This window comes from Pipistrellus kuhlii, unplaced genomic scaffold (genome assembly GCF_014108245.1).
Source record: "Pipistrellus kuhlii isolate mPipKuh1 unplaced genomic scaffold, mPipKuh1.p scaffold_m20_p_7, whole genome shotgun sequence".
NCBI lineage: Eukaryota > Metazoa > Chordata > Mammalia > Chiroptera > Vespertilionidae > Pipistrellus > Pipistrellus kuhlii.
Window position 1 is genome coordinate 7,601,824 of NW_023425573.1, and position 13,528 is coordinate 7,615,351.

The following is a 13,528-nucleotide window of genomic DNA, read 5'->3' on the forward strand; positions in this document are numbered from 1 at the left end:
CCGCCCTCCCTCCCTTCCTTTCTGTAAAAAATCAATAAAATATATTTTAAAAAAATAAAAGGCACTGAATAAGCCATTAGTCCTTATTACTGATCTCTTTACTATAGGTTTACCAAATCCATTTTAGCAAAATAATTCAGGGCCTGTAACTGTTGCTTAAGCATATCATCAGCAAGGAAAACCTGTCGGAGATGATTTGCTTAGTGCTGTAACTGGTGTAGAGTTCAGTGTTGCTTCACAAGTGACTTTTGAAGTGGCCGGAGACAGGTAATTTCTAAAGAACACTCTGGACATTGCCTTCCCATCCCATTCTTCAGGTCAGTGCCAAAGAATTGGATTTTTCTTTTAGAAATCTTAGAGTGGCCATTGTGAATTTCTCTTTTCAGAACCTTCAAAACATTATCTTGAAAGCAGGCTAAACGAAAGTATATTCAATTCAAGATGTCTGTGTTTATTAATCTGACTCTTCTTAGGTGGTTTTAAAGATGAGCTTAGATTTGCCAAGCTTTTTTGCTTTTCAATAACTAGAGAGACAAGTTATTGAGCACCGTTTTGGGGAATCAGACTTTAGGTTGAAATGGTTTGTCTGGCTTTGCCTTGTTAGAGAAAAATCTGTGAAAAGCTATAGGAACTTTAAAAGTAGAATTTTAAAAAAGAAATTGTATTGTATCAAGTGGATTGTAACTGAGTTCCTTCCAAGTGTCCTATTAGGAATGAAACTGCTTGCAACTGTGCTGCAGTGAAAGAATATTATATTACTTGTGCAGGCGCCAAGATTTTTTCTGATTACTTTCTTGGACTTGAATACCTGGAGAAACCCTTGGCTTTGACTTATTCAGAATACGGAGGCCATCGAGACAGTACAGACATATGCCTGCATCCATTCTGTCTTATAAACCACCGTACTTTCGTGACCTTTAGACGTCACTTTTCTTTTCCTCAAGCACCGGACCTCTATTTCTGAGACAAGGTTGTGTGATATCAAATAGAGAACAAAGATATTAAATAAATTAACGTTATTTATTTATTTATTTATTTATTTATTTGTTTGTTTGTTTATTTTTACTGCAAGCGTACTGTGTCCAGAACCAATTTACAAAATAGTATAGTGAAGGGGTCTCGGAAGTGGTTCTTCCCTTGAATTTCTACCTCTGGTCAGAGAGTAAGTAAATGGCAAAGATGGCAAAAGTAAAATGAGCTCAAGATAAAGGAAAGAGATCTTAAAATACAGTCATATGTTTCATCATGGAAGCAGTATCTCTTGCTCCCTCCCTTCCTTCTTTCCTTCCTTTCTCCCTCCTTCTTTCCCTTCTTTTACTCTCTATTCCCTCCCTCGCTTTCTTTGATAGTCAAGAAAGGAAGAAGAGCAAATAAAAGGGGTTTGAGCTATGTGCTCAAATGTTCTCTCCCCCTACTTTCTATTGTAGTTATGCAGGCTTCAGTAAGAAGAACTAGTTAAAAGGTGGAGATTCTGTTGCTTCTGCAGTTCTGCAGCTGTTTTTTGGTCACTGCTGCATGTTTATAACCTTTTCTCACAGATGTTACATTTTATGAAATGTGACTCATTAGGGTGGTACTGGTATCTTTAAATGAAAAGAAATCCCAGAGGACTGAGTGATTACACAAGTCCAATTCGCTCATAACCTGAAGTATTTGAATAGAATATATTCTGGAGAGGAAAAAAGGCAGCCATACTTAAATGAATTAGATAGAGCCATGACCTAAAGTTCATTCCTTTCTCTGGGAGGAGTGAGGGAGGGACAATATTCTTGGTTGGGGAGGTTTTGTTTTCATGTGCAGAGTGTTTTTAATCTGTGTAGGCTTTTTGTTTTGAACCTTGGTCCATATTTTGGATCCAATGTGCAAATAATCTAACATAATAACAGAGTAATATGCAAATTAACCATCACTCTGCTACACACGCCACGCCCTTGTGTAGGGCTGGTATGCAAATGAACCCCACCAAGATGGTGGTTAATTTGCATATTACTCTATTATTATGTTACTCTATTATTATTAATTTGCATATTGCTCTATTATTACACACATCAAGACAGCGTAGAAAGAAGCCAAGCCTGCAGAAGGGAGTGAAGCTGTGGAGAAGCAAGCAGGGCAACAGAGAAGGGAGGAAAGCAGGCAGGGCAGCAACCACAGCAGGAAGCCCTATTGCAGGAATCTTCCTGCAATGGGCCACTAGTAATAATAATAATAATAATAATAATAATAAAAGACATTTTTTGAATGCCCACTCTGTGCAAAGTACTGGATTTAGTGCTATGTGGAGGCACAGATAGTAAAAGAGCTAGAATACGTTGACATTTCACCTTTGAGCTTTTCATAAATGCTTAAAAATGCATGTCAACCTGTCTTTTCCAGATGAGGCACCTGGGGTCCCATGTAGGAAGGTGACTCATCCATAGTCATCCAGCTAGTGACATTCAGAGCCAACACTTAGATCCATCTCTCCTGAGGTCCAATGTCCTTTCCACATACAGGGCTACCTAGTACCCATGGACGTAAATGGGTCAAGCGTCGTGGCAGGTGGAGAACTAGGGTGAGGCGATCAAGGCAAAATTTTCACAGGTGCCCTAATGCTTAGGAATCATACTTAATGCAAAGGAAGTTCATGCTGAACAATAGATCAAAATCTTCAATGAAATCAGGATCAGACTATTTGCATGACCCAACCTCACTTCCCTCACCCTAATCTTGGTCCTATGTCATGCAATCTGAACTTTTGGGTGGACCAAGGGGAAAACTAACAAGAAAATATTCCCACGGCTGGGAAAACTGTAAAGGAATTCCTGAATGTATAGAGTGAGATTTTCAGAGATGGACCACAAACTACCCACTGTAGTATTCTGCGATGAAATAGCTCATTTTGTTTTGTTCTTGAATTTTTATTTATTGATTTGAGAGAGAGAGAGAAGCATTGACTTGTTGTTCCACCCATTTATACATTTATTGATGCCTACTGTATGTGCCCTGACGTGGGATTGAACCCACAACCTTGGTGCATTGGAATGATGCTCTAACCAGGCCAGGACTCTTTTGTTTTATTTTTATTTTTATTTTTTAAATATATTTTATTGACTTTTCACAGAGAGGAAGAGACAGGAATAGAGAGTTAGAAACATCAATGAGAGAGAATCATTGATCAGCTGCCTCTTGCACACCCTCTACCGGGGATGTGCCTGCAACCAAGGTACATGCCCTTGCCCGGAATCGAACCCGGGACCTTTCAGTCCGCAGGCCGACGCTCTATCCACTGAGCCAAACCGGTCCCGGCTCTTTTGTTTTATTTTAATAAGAAACTAAGACTGGCCAAAACTGGTTTGGCTCAGTGGATAGAGCATCAGTCTGTGGACTGAAAGGTCCCAGGTTTGATTCCGGTCAAGGGCATGTACATTGGTTGCGGGCACATCCCGGGTAAGGGGTGTGCAGGAGGCAACTGGTCGGTGTTTCTTGTTTCTTTCTCATCAATGTTTCTAGCTCTCTATCCCTCTCCCTTCCTCTCTGTAAAAAAATCAATAATATGTATGTGTGTATATATATATATATATATATATATATATATATATATATATATATATTTTTTTTTTTTTTTTTTTTTTAAAGAAAGAAAGAAAGACTAAAGAACATGGGGGAAATCTCAAGATGTGCCAGTGGGTCATTCCAAGCCCTAAAGGACACTTTTCCCATAATGAACCCAGAGTCCTGAGGGCCTCACAGTGGGATTTGATTGGAGGGCTTTGACCGAAACTAGAAACTGAGTTAGAAGGTGGTATTTTTTGTTTTGTTTTTCACTTTTTTCATTTCCTTCACTCTCATCTTGTCCTGTGCCTGAGGTGGTAAGCCAGGACCTGGACGCACACCATTTGAAAGTACCCTTGCCCTTCGAAGGCCAAGAAGAAGTCACAGAGGGTTCTGGGAGGAAAGCAGAGGTGCCTGGGCAAATGCAGGCCTGTAGGTTCACATTCAGTAGAGTTCATCGCAAGAAACCAAAAGGAGACTTGGGTTTGAGCCAGCTACGGTGCAGTCAAGAATACGCATGTGCCTGAGCATCTTCAGCACCCAGCTGCTGTGGGCAAGATGGAAGTTGGTTTAGGTTCCTGGTCTGGCAATTTGGATCTTCACTTTCCCACACTTTGCAGTGACTCTAGTAGGAGAGTCAGAACCAGCCCAGGGGTAGCAGAGATTCGGGGGGAGTGTGGGCCTCTGACACAGGTGTGACAGGAGCACAACGTCCAAAACTGTTTTCTCAAGCGCCGGCTCCGCTAGGCCGGGAGGCAAGGAGTGGTGAGGAGGGGTTGAAGAAAGAACCACGCAGCTTTCTCTTTCTTAAACGATTCTCAGCTTTCTCCTACGTAGTCATCCTCATTTGAAGGAAAGAGTGGTTAGTATTTTTGTTTCAGGTTTTTCTACCTTAAGCCAGAGGGACAGCTCTAGTGGGGGGTAAACCCAGCAGAAATATTCTCTAAATCAGTATCAGAGAGGATTTCTGTGCTTTGGGTACTTAAAACAGTTAAGAACCTGAGCATTTGGAAATTTGGATAAGAATTCTAACCAGGCCATCTTGCCAACTAAGTGGCTTTTGCAAGTTCTTTAATTTTCCTCACCCTCAGTTTTCTAATCAATAGAGAATAAGGACTCAAAAATAATATCTGTTGTCATAGATTCTTGTCCTGAAAGGATTGCGTTAAAGGTCCCATTCACACATGCATCAGTGCCTTCTGTAGGATCCCCATTCAGCCACCACTCAGAGTGCCTGGACCCCCGCTGAGCCCACGCAATGCAATCTGTCTGTTTGGTTTGTTGTGCTGTAGGTTTTCAAGATTCTCTAATTGGAACAGCTCTTGCTTCCAATAAGCCAAAATTATCCTGGCTATTAGGCCAACATTTTTGGCCCTAGCTCCAAAGTTGAAAACACACAGAATAAACACTTTACTTTTTCCTTATCTTCAAGTGTCTGAAAATGGCTTTCAGACTCCTTAAGTCTTCCTTTTTCACTGATTCCTTCAGCCATTCCAACAAAGCCATCACCTCCAGTTCCTGCACTCTCTTTATTCCTGTCTTTTTCACGGCTTTAGTTTTCCAGTGGTCTTCTCAAAAATCAGTTTTGCAGACCTCAACAAGCTAGTCCCAACAGAGACTGACCATGACACAGTGGAGAGCTGAGGTTGCTCGCTTTGTTTTCATTACCATAAAATAAGTAAAAGTGTCCACGATGACTGTCTTCTAAACGATCACAGTGATAATTCTGGGGCCCAATTGTTTGATTAGTATCTTTCAACTTGGTTTAACTTTATTTCCCACTTCCGCATTTCATCCTGTACTCCCTTCTGTCTCCTCCTAGGGGAGAAAAAGGCAAGGCTATTTTCAGCCGCAATCTTGTATGAATGGGAGTTCTAGAAACGATGCTGTTCCCTCCTCCCTCCACTTTTTTCTCCCTGGTCTGTTGAATAAACATTACTGTTGCTATCAAAACAAACTTCCCATCCGCCCCCTCACCAAGTTCACTTACTCCTTCTTTGACTGATGAACAGTATTGTTTTGTGAATTGGCTACAACTTCAATATGTTCTGTAAGTTCCTTGACTATTGTTCCTTTTCCTTAAAACAAGACCCTTCTCTTTCTTTAAGAAAGGAAATACCTTGCCCCGAGACGTCTATAAATGTCACTGGCAATGTGTGATTGAGAACCAAAACATCTTTAGTGCCAAGCAGTGATGAAATAGAAAACAAAGGTATATTGTGATAGAGGCACAAACTTCCACTGTGTGCCCCTGACTTTTCTGAAGCATATCTCTGACTGCAGAGACTTCAGGTCATGGTAAGGATTCTAGACTTACACAAGCATAGTCACGGTCAACCTTTAAAAAATGTTTAAGCCATGGTGGTATCTATCTATGAGATGTTTTGTGAACTGTTCGGGACCCTGTTGTGACTGCTACTTCCAAAATCAGTTCTTCAGGAGTCATAACACTGCCGAGAGGCCATTGAAAAGGATTAACACTTTAATTTTTGATTGTTCGAATGAAAAGATCAAAAATATAAATTGAGATCTCCAGTAGCTATCAGGTCATGCCCCAGAAATGAAATAAAGTTCCAGAAGTCAAGGTTTTCACATTCAGTGCCCACATTCTTCCTGCTAAATTACCTGTCACATAGAAATCCTTTTTCAAGGAAATACTGATTTGGCGGTGTCTTGTTGAGATAAGCAAGGCTTTGAAACATATCGTCAATGATGGTGATTCTTCTCCAGACTCTAGATAATATTTGAAGAAGAGTTAGATAACGACAGAAACTATATCCTTTATTTTTTTAAAGATGAAATTACCTTTTTATTTATTGATTTGAGAGACAGAGAGATCAATTTGTTTTTTCACTTATTTATGCATTCAGTGATTCTTGTATGTGCCCTGACCTAGGATTGAATCCAAAACTTTGGTGTGCAGTATTGGGACGAAGCTCCAACGAACTGAACTACCTAGACAGGATTAAACTATATCCTTTAATCAAAGGTAAGTAAATAGCCCTTTTAAAAGAGAGAAGTAACCCTAGCCAGTTTGGCTCAGTGGATAGAGTGTCAGCCTGTGGACTGAAGGGTCTCAATTCCAGTCTAAGGGCACATGCCCGGGTTATGGGTTTAATCCCCAGTGGAGGGCATGCAGGAAGCAACCAATCTATGATTCTCTCTCATATATATATTTTTAAAAATAGGAAGATGCTGTAGATTTCCGGGTTGGGGACGGGGGGGGGGGGGGGCGCGAGGAATTAAATAAAAGAGAGAAGTAAGAGAAATATAATGCAGTATTCTAATTTCTCACCAGTCTTGGCCAAATATGGGAATAACAATGGCATTAGGGGTCCCCCAACTCAAACAACCAGAAGGCAGGCATGTATGGTTGTTTTTTTGTTTGTTATTTATTTGTTTGTTTGTTTGTTTTTATTATGGTCTCACATAATTGTCCTTATTCCCCCATTCCCATCCCAAACCCCTCCCTAGATATGCCCCACCCCCACCCCACCCCATATATGGTTTTTTAAAATTGATTTTAGAGAGAGAGAAACATCAATTGGCTGCCTGTTACACACATTTGCTGGGGATTGAACCCACAACTCCAGCCTGTGCCCTGACTGGGAACCAAACCCGTGGTCTCTCAGAGCCTGGGATGATGTTTAACCAACTCAGCCACACCAACCAGGGCAATAGCGCAATTATTGAGCATACTTTATTTACCTGATACTGAGCTGACCACACTCTTTGAGGATTTCCTTATGTGATCATCATGGTAACTCTATGACTTAGTACTATTACTATTCCCATATTACAGTAGCTATAGTACTAGTACTATTCTCAGGAAACAGATATTTCGAGGTAGTAAGTGGTTTGTCTGAGATTCCACAGCCAGGAGGAGCAGAAGACTGGGATTTGAAGGCAAGCATTCTGACTTCAGAGTCCATAAACCACTTTACCGCCTGATATTTATATTCTTACAGGTTTAAAGAGGAATAAAGCCTCAAAGTTTCTCCCTGGTCCAAAGTTAGTCATTTACTCTGTTTTCTCCCAGCAATCAACAGAGTCATCCCAATTGTACAAGTGGGGACACTAACTTCTGGGTGGAGCATTAGAACAGCTGGAACTTAACTAGGCGTTGACTCTTCAAATATGTGTTGTGTGTTCTTAAGCTGTCCAAGTGAAGCATGGGGTTAGACATGCAGGTCAGCCTCCAAGTGCCTTTTATGAAAAGACCTTGATCTTAGAGTGAAAATGAACTTTCTATTCATAAAGGAAAAAACTCTCCCAACCTCGCTGCCTTTAAAAGTGGATAAAACAATTATATGTATAAAATTAATTAGCTTTCCTACTTGAGGTTGATTTTCAAAGCCAACCCAATAAAGAAGTTATCGTGAAGGATATACTTCGTTTAGCTAAGCTTTCTGAAAACTTCTGCTAACTCCCTAAGTGGATGTCTCTCAAATATCCCTCATTTTCATCCTCACTCTCATGGCCTAGGGCCCTTCCATCTTTGACTTCAGTTGTGACAACATCCTCCCAAACTGCTACCAGATGATATCAAAGATTCAAAAAACAAATCAAAAAACAAAGATTTGATGATGTCACTCCCTCCTACAAACCTTTTTATTTGCTCCCAACTGGCAATGGAGTAAAATCCAAATGCTTAAGCATGATATCCAAAGGATTCATTATCAGAACACTCCCCTTTCTTGTTGTCTCTTTTCCAGCCAAACCAAAAATAATTTCCATTCTTCCTAATATGCCAAGGAATATTGTCATTTGTTTTAATGTCTGGCATTAAGCAATAAAGGACATGGGCGCTACAGATAGGCAACGTGTTTCTCTATTAAAGTGTGGACTATGCCTTGGGTTTGGGTTGCAGTGTTTCCCAAAGTGTGGTTCATGTACCCCCAGGGGTACGGGAAGAGTTTGGTGGGGGTACGCGTTGCACCGGAGTTTGGTGGGGATATGCACTGCACTGTGCTTAGCTGTGCCTAATTCTACGTTCTCATGAGTTTGAAGGGTACTCGGCATTAAGAAAATTATAGAAGGGGAACACATATGTTAAAAGTTTGGGAAACACTGGGTTAGAGGGTTCAATCTGTAATCACTGTTCTCTACCTCTTACTAACCAGCAATAGCTGCCAGCATCACACCCAGCCTTCAGTTTCCATTTAAACCTCCTTGGCTTCCCTTGGCATCTTTAGAAAACACTGCTATGCCTCAACACCTTCCAAGCTGCGACTGTTCACCCAAAGGACCGCCAAACATTCTACTGGTGCCAAACATACTGAGTGCAATCTGGTGTGTGGTATACAGTTTATATTTGATAGCTAGTGGAAAACACTGAACAATGCCTCAAAAATAACCCTGACTCCCCTCCCCCATGTATCACTTCTCCAAAGCACACATGCATGTGCCACATGCTTAAACGGAGGATGATTTCCCCCACATTTTCTTTCTGTACCTCTTTTTGCCTTTCTTATCTCACCAAGAACGAACAGGTAAGTATAACATGACATGATGGATGATACAGCAAAATATCAATTTTTAAAAGTTTTAAAACACATCTCTTTCAGGTTAGGCCTTAAGTTTAAATTGGCTTTTCAAAAAATGTTTCTTCCCTAAGAAGACAGCCCTTGAGAAATTAAGTTTGCTTACCACATATGTTTTCTGGGTCACGGATCTGTGATTTTCACCAGAGAGTTCCTCTCTCCTGTCCACTGATTCATTCAACTCATTCCTGTCATCAATCAGAAGCAAAATACATGTTCCCTCGAGGACCCTTATGGTTTTCACAGGAAACATATTTAGCTCTTGAATTTTTGTTTGTTTGTTTGTTGTTTACCAGGGTGTCTGGGGGGAGCCCTACACAGTCGATCCACATACCCAAAGGTCAACCACATCGAATCCTTCTCAGTTCAAAGTAGATTAAAGCCTAAATTTTCTTAAGATTCTGTTAGGTATACATTTTAGCAATGGTCCCTGGAAACCTATCTGACTCAACATTATGGAACTAAATTAAACCTCTCGGCACTCACCAAATGTTCTGCCAGAAGGCATCTTTGTGTTCGTCAAGGTAGATAAACAAAATGTTTCCCTCTAAAGCCAAGCCTCGTTTAAAACCACATTGAGAAGTTTAATGATACACATTTCTACCAGATGTCCTTTCCCCAAGTCATCTGGATTTCTTAGACTATTTATCACTACACTTTCTGCCAGAACTCTTGCACTGAAATCTATTTACTCAGAAAAGAGTTTCAGCGTTAACCATCTAGTAAATCGGAATGGATCTGAAACCAACTTGCTTAATTCAATAAGCAGGTCTGTGCTCCAGAACTAGGCATTTGCCATGTGAGCATCTGGGTAAATGTTGCCCAAGAAAGTGAAAACTTGGGTCCTCACTGCAGCCGAGTCCCTGCAGTAAATATGCCTCTTCACATTTTTTGGAAGCCAAAACCACAGATTTCAGGGATGCTTCCCTGAACTTTGCTTCACACCAAGCACGTCTTACGCATTCCTAGCAGTCTTGGGTGGATCTGCACATACTCATGTCCACAGTGCAGCCTGCCACTTACTGAAGTAGCCACTCAAAGTATTTTATGACCATGTAGACCTTTATTAGTCTGTATTTCAGTCAGAATTATTTATTTGCCTTTCAGCAGCACATATGGTTTAAGACAAATACAGTAGCTATTTTCTCTTCTCAGTCAAGTCTAAAAACTGCATCCTGGCATTGTTGCTGTGCTCCTCTGAGTGCTTCCAAATTGATAAAACCACACAGCTTCTCAATGGAAAGCCACTGCCAGCCAACACTGTCTGACTGTTTAATAAACGACAATGTACCTAGCTGGTGTGGGTCAGTGATTGAATGTCAACCCATGAACCAAGAGTTTGCAGGTTCAATTCCCGACTAGGACCTATGCCCAAGTTGCAGTCTCAGTCCCCAAAGGGAGCATGCAGGAGGCAACTGATTGATCTGTCTATCCCTCTCCCTCTCTTTCTAAAATCAAATTTTATATATATATATATATATATATATTTTTTTAATATATATTTTATTGATTTTTTACAGAGAGGAAGGGAGAGAGTTAGAAACGTCGATGAGAGAAACATCGACCAGCTGCCTCTTGCACACCCCCTACTGGGGATGTGCCCACAACCAATGTACATGCCCTTGACCGGAATTGAACCTGAGACCTTTCAGTCCGCAGACCGACGCTCTACCACTGAGCCAAACCTGCTTCAGCTAAAATATATATTTTTAAATAAATAAATAAATGACAATATTTCCTTCAAATCTGCATTTAAAGGCCTACTTTGGCTGCTATGCATCCTCCTTCCAGTTACTACCCAACAAGGCTCCTTTCCCTTGCCCAGAAATGCCCCCAGTTTCACCTGAGTCTGCACTCACACCCCCCCATCACTTCTCCAAACACACATGCATGTGCCACAGGGTTAAACTGAGGGTGATTTCCCCATATTTTCTTTCTGTACCTCTTTTTGCCTTTCTTATCTCACCAAGAATGAACAGGTAAGTATAACATGACATGATGGATGATACAGCAAAATAACCAATTTTTAAAAGTTTGAAAACACATCTCTTTCAGTTTAGGCTTTAAGTTTAAATTGGCAGAAATGCACAAGGTAGTAAGTTTTTTTGTAGATCATATTTTTACTTTGAGGTTGCAGTTATTATTTTGAGATTGCATTTTCACACACTTCATTTACATTCTCATATGTGTCCAGTTTTTTGTTTATTTTATCCTCACCAGAGGATATTTTTATTTAAGAGAGAGAGAGACAGAGAGAGAGAGACAGAGAGAGAGAGAGGAAAAAAAAAACATTGATTTGTTGTCACGTTTATTTATGCATTCATTGGTTGATTCTTGTATGTGCCCTGACAGGGCATCAAACTGTAACCTTGGTGTATCAGGATGGCATTCTACCCAACTGAACTATTATACTAGGTGGGGCTACTTCTGTTTTAATGTATAGATTTCCCCTTTACAAAGCTCAAAACTTTTACAAATTTGCCTGCCTCAAGGGTCACAAACTTGCAGCTGGACTGAATGTGGCCCATAGCTATTTTGTTTAAAACAGTAATTTAGAATTTGGAAACTTTTCACATTAAAAACATAAATATTCAGCTAGTCTTCAAAAACTCTGGCAACACTAAGTGCTCATTTTCCACATGGAAACAGTTGGCTAGAGCTGAGTAGCTGCTGTTCTCTGAGAGCAAGTCCACTGCTCTTCGGTTCACCCAAAACCCATTATCTCCGGATCTGGACTACTGCGCCCCTTACAGCCTCCACCTGCTCCTGGGACAGTTAGATGATGAAATATAGGGCGGAAGATGTTAACTCTGCCAACACAGTATAGGTCCAGCATCATCGCAACTCAAGACCTGCCCCTCCTTTTCTTATAACGCAGGCGACATAGCAGCCAACCATAATCAATTGCAAAAGCTCCCATATTCAGTCCCCATGGTTAAAAAGAGAGTTCCTTAAACGCACTGGCTGTTTCCTCTGCCTTGAAAACTTGCCTGAAAATATCTACGTAACTAGCTCCCTCACCCAGATAGGACAGGTGTTAAATTCTGCCTTACTTTGCACTTCTCTCACCCCTACCTTTACCATCACCTCCACACAAAAACATCTGCTCTAAGTAGTGGGGGAACTCTGAGCCTGTATTTCCCATGAACAACTCAGCTGGGCAGCATTCAGTTCCTCTTGAAGTTCTTTCTCCAACTGGTTTTGGTACCTAATCATCTTATCTGCCTTCTAGAAGATTAGGACCCTTTCTGGTACAGTTTTCTATTTGAAGAGCTTCTGTTCAGATAGATCACTCATCCTCAAGGTACTGCCTCACCCCAAGAGAATTGTGAAGAGGAGGGTGGTGTTCTTCATCAGGCCCTGTGATCACTTGGGCTCAGCAGGGTCGGTAATGACATTGAAAGTGGGGGGCTCCTGGCTTTTGGTGAGAATAGTGGTTGTGTGCAATGAGGGGTCTTCCATGGGCTTTTCCATGCTTGGGGAATGAGCTTTCTTCTACTTAATGCTTGGGGTTTGATAAGGTGATTTAGTCCACCACCTGGGCCATTTGGTGTAGAATTGCTAATAGCCTAAGTACAGATCCTAAGCATTAGGAAGGTAAGAGTGTCCTAATATACAGGCAGAAAAACAGGACAGGAAGTTGGAGACTAGGCTAGGAAGGATTTGGCACTGGAGAGCCATCAGGAGGAGCAGGGGGAGTGCAGTAAGACCTCAGGCCTGAAAGAATAGGGCAGCAAGAAAGAAACCAATACTTGTCCTAACTGGTTTGGCTCAATGGATAGAGTGTTGGCTGCGGACTCAAGGGTCCCAGATTTGATTCTGGTCAAGGGCACGTACCTTGGTTGCGGGCACATTCTCAGTAGGGGGTGTGCAGGAGGCAGCTGATCGCTGTTTCGCTCTCATCAATAACGCTTTGTCCCTCTCCCTCCCTCTCTGTAAAAAAAATCAATTAAAAAAAAAATATATATATATATTTTTTTTATTTTTTATTTTTTTTATTTTAAAGAAGAAGCCAATTCTTGCTCATTGGAATAGGTAGGACATGTGAAAGAAAGAACTTGTTAAGAAACAAGCCGAGATCCTGGGGATAGAGCTGTGGGTCACGGTCAGAGAGGTTCTGGCAGCAACGTTGACTTAGAGGTGAACTCACAAACTCTAACCCGAGTCCTTAAAATTCCATTGGTTCTGAACAGGATTTATAGAGACCTAATTATGTATTAAGCACATGTTAAGTACCTGTGATATGTGAAGACTTTTTCTAGGCACTGTGGGGTATAGAGATGGCATTGCTTCAAAGGGGTTCAGTTTGGGAGGGCAAAATTAAAGTTAAATAAACAATAATAGTGCGTCACATATGTTAAGAATAGTATGACAGGGAAGGGAATGTCGTAGTGCTTAAGAGCTTGGGCTCTGGGTCCAACAGATCTGAGTTTAGATGCCGATTCTCCAAT

At 41.0% G+C, this 13,528-nt stretch overlaps 1 protein-coding gene across 3 annotated transcripts in view; it reads left to right on the forward strand.

The window, feature by feature from the left end:
- CMKLR2 (chemerin chemokine-like receptor 2) overlaps nt 1-13,528 on the forward strand; it is a 46,602-nt gene that overhangs the window by 29,974 nt on the left and 3,100 nt on the right. For all 3 annotated transcript variants that reach the window (XM_045575468.1, XM_036422101.2, XM_045575469.1), the window contains exon 3: nt 6,431-6,523. The gene's annotated coding sequence lies outside the window, so the exon portion shown is untranslated. The remainder of the gene's footprint in view (nt 1-6,430; nt 6,524-13,528) is intronic.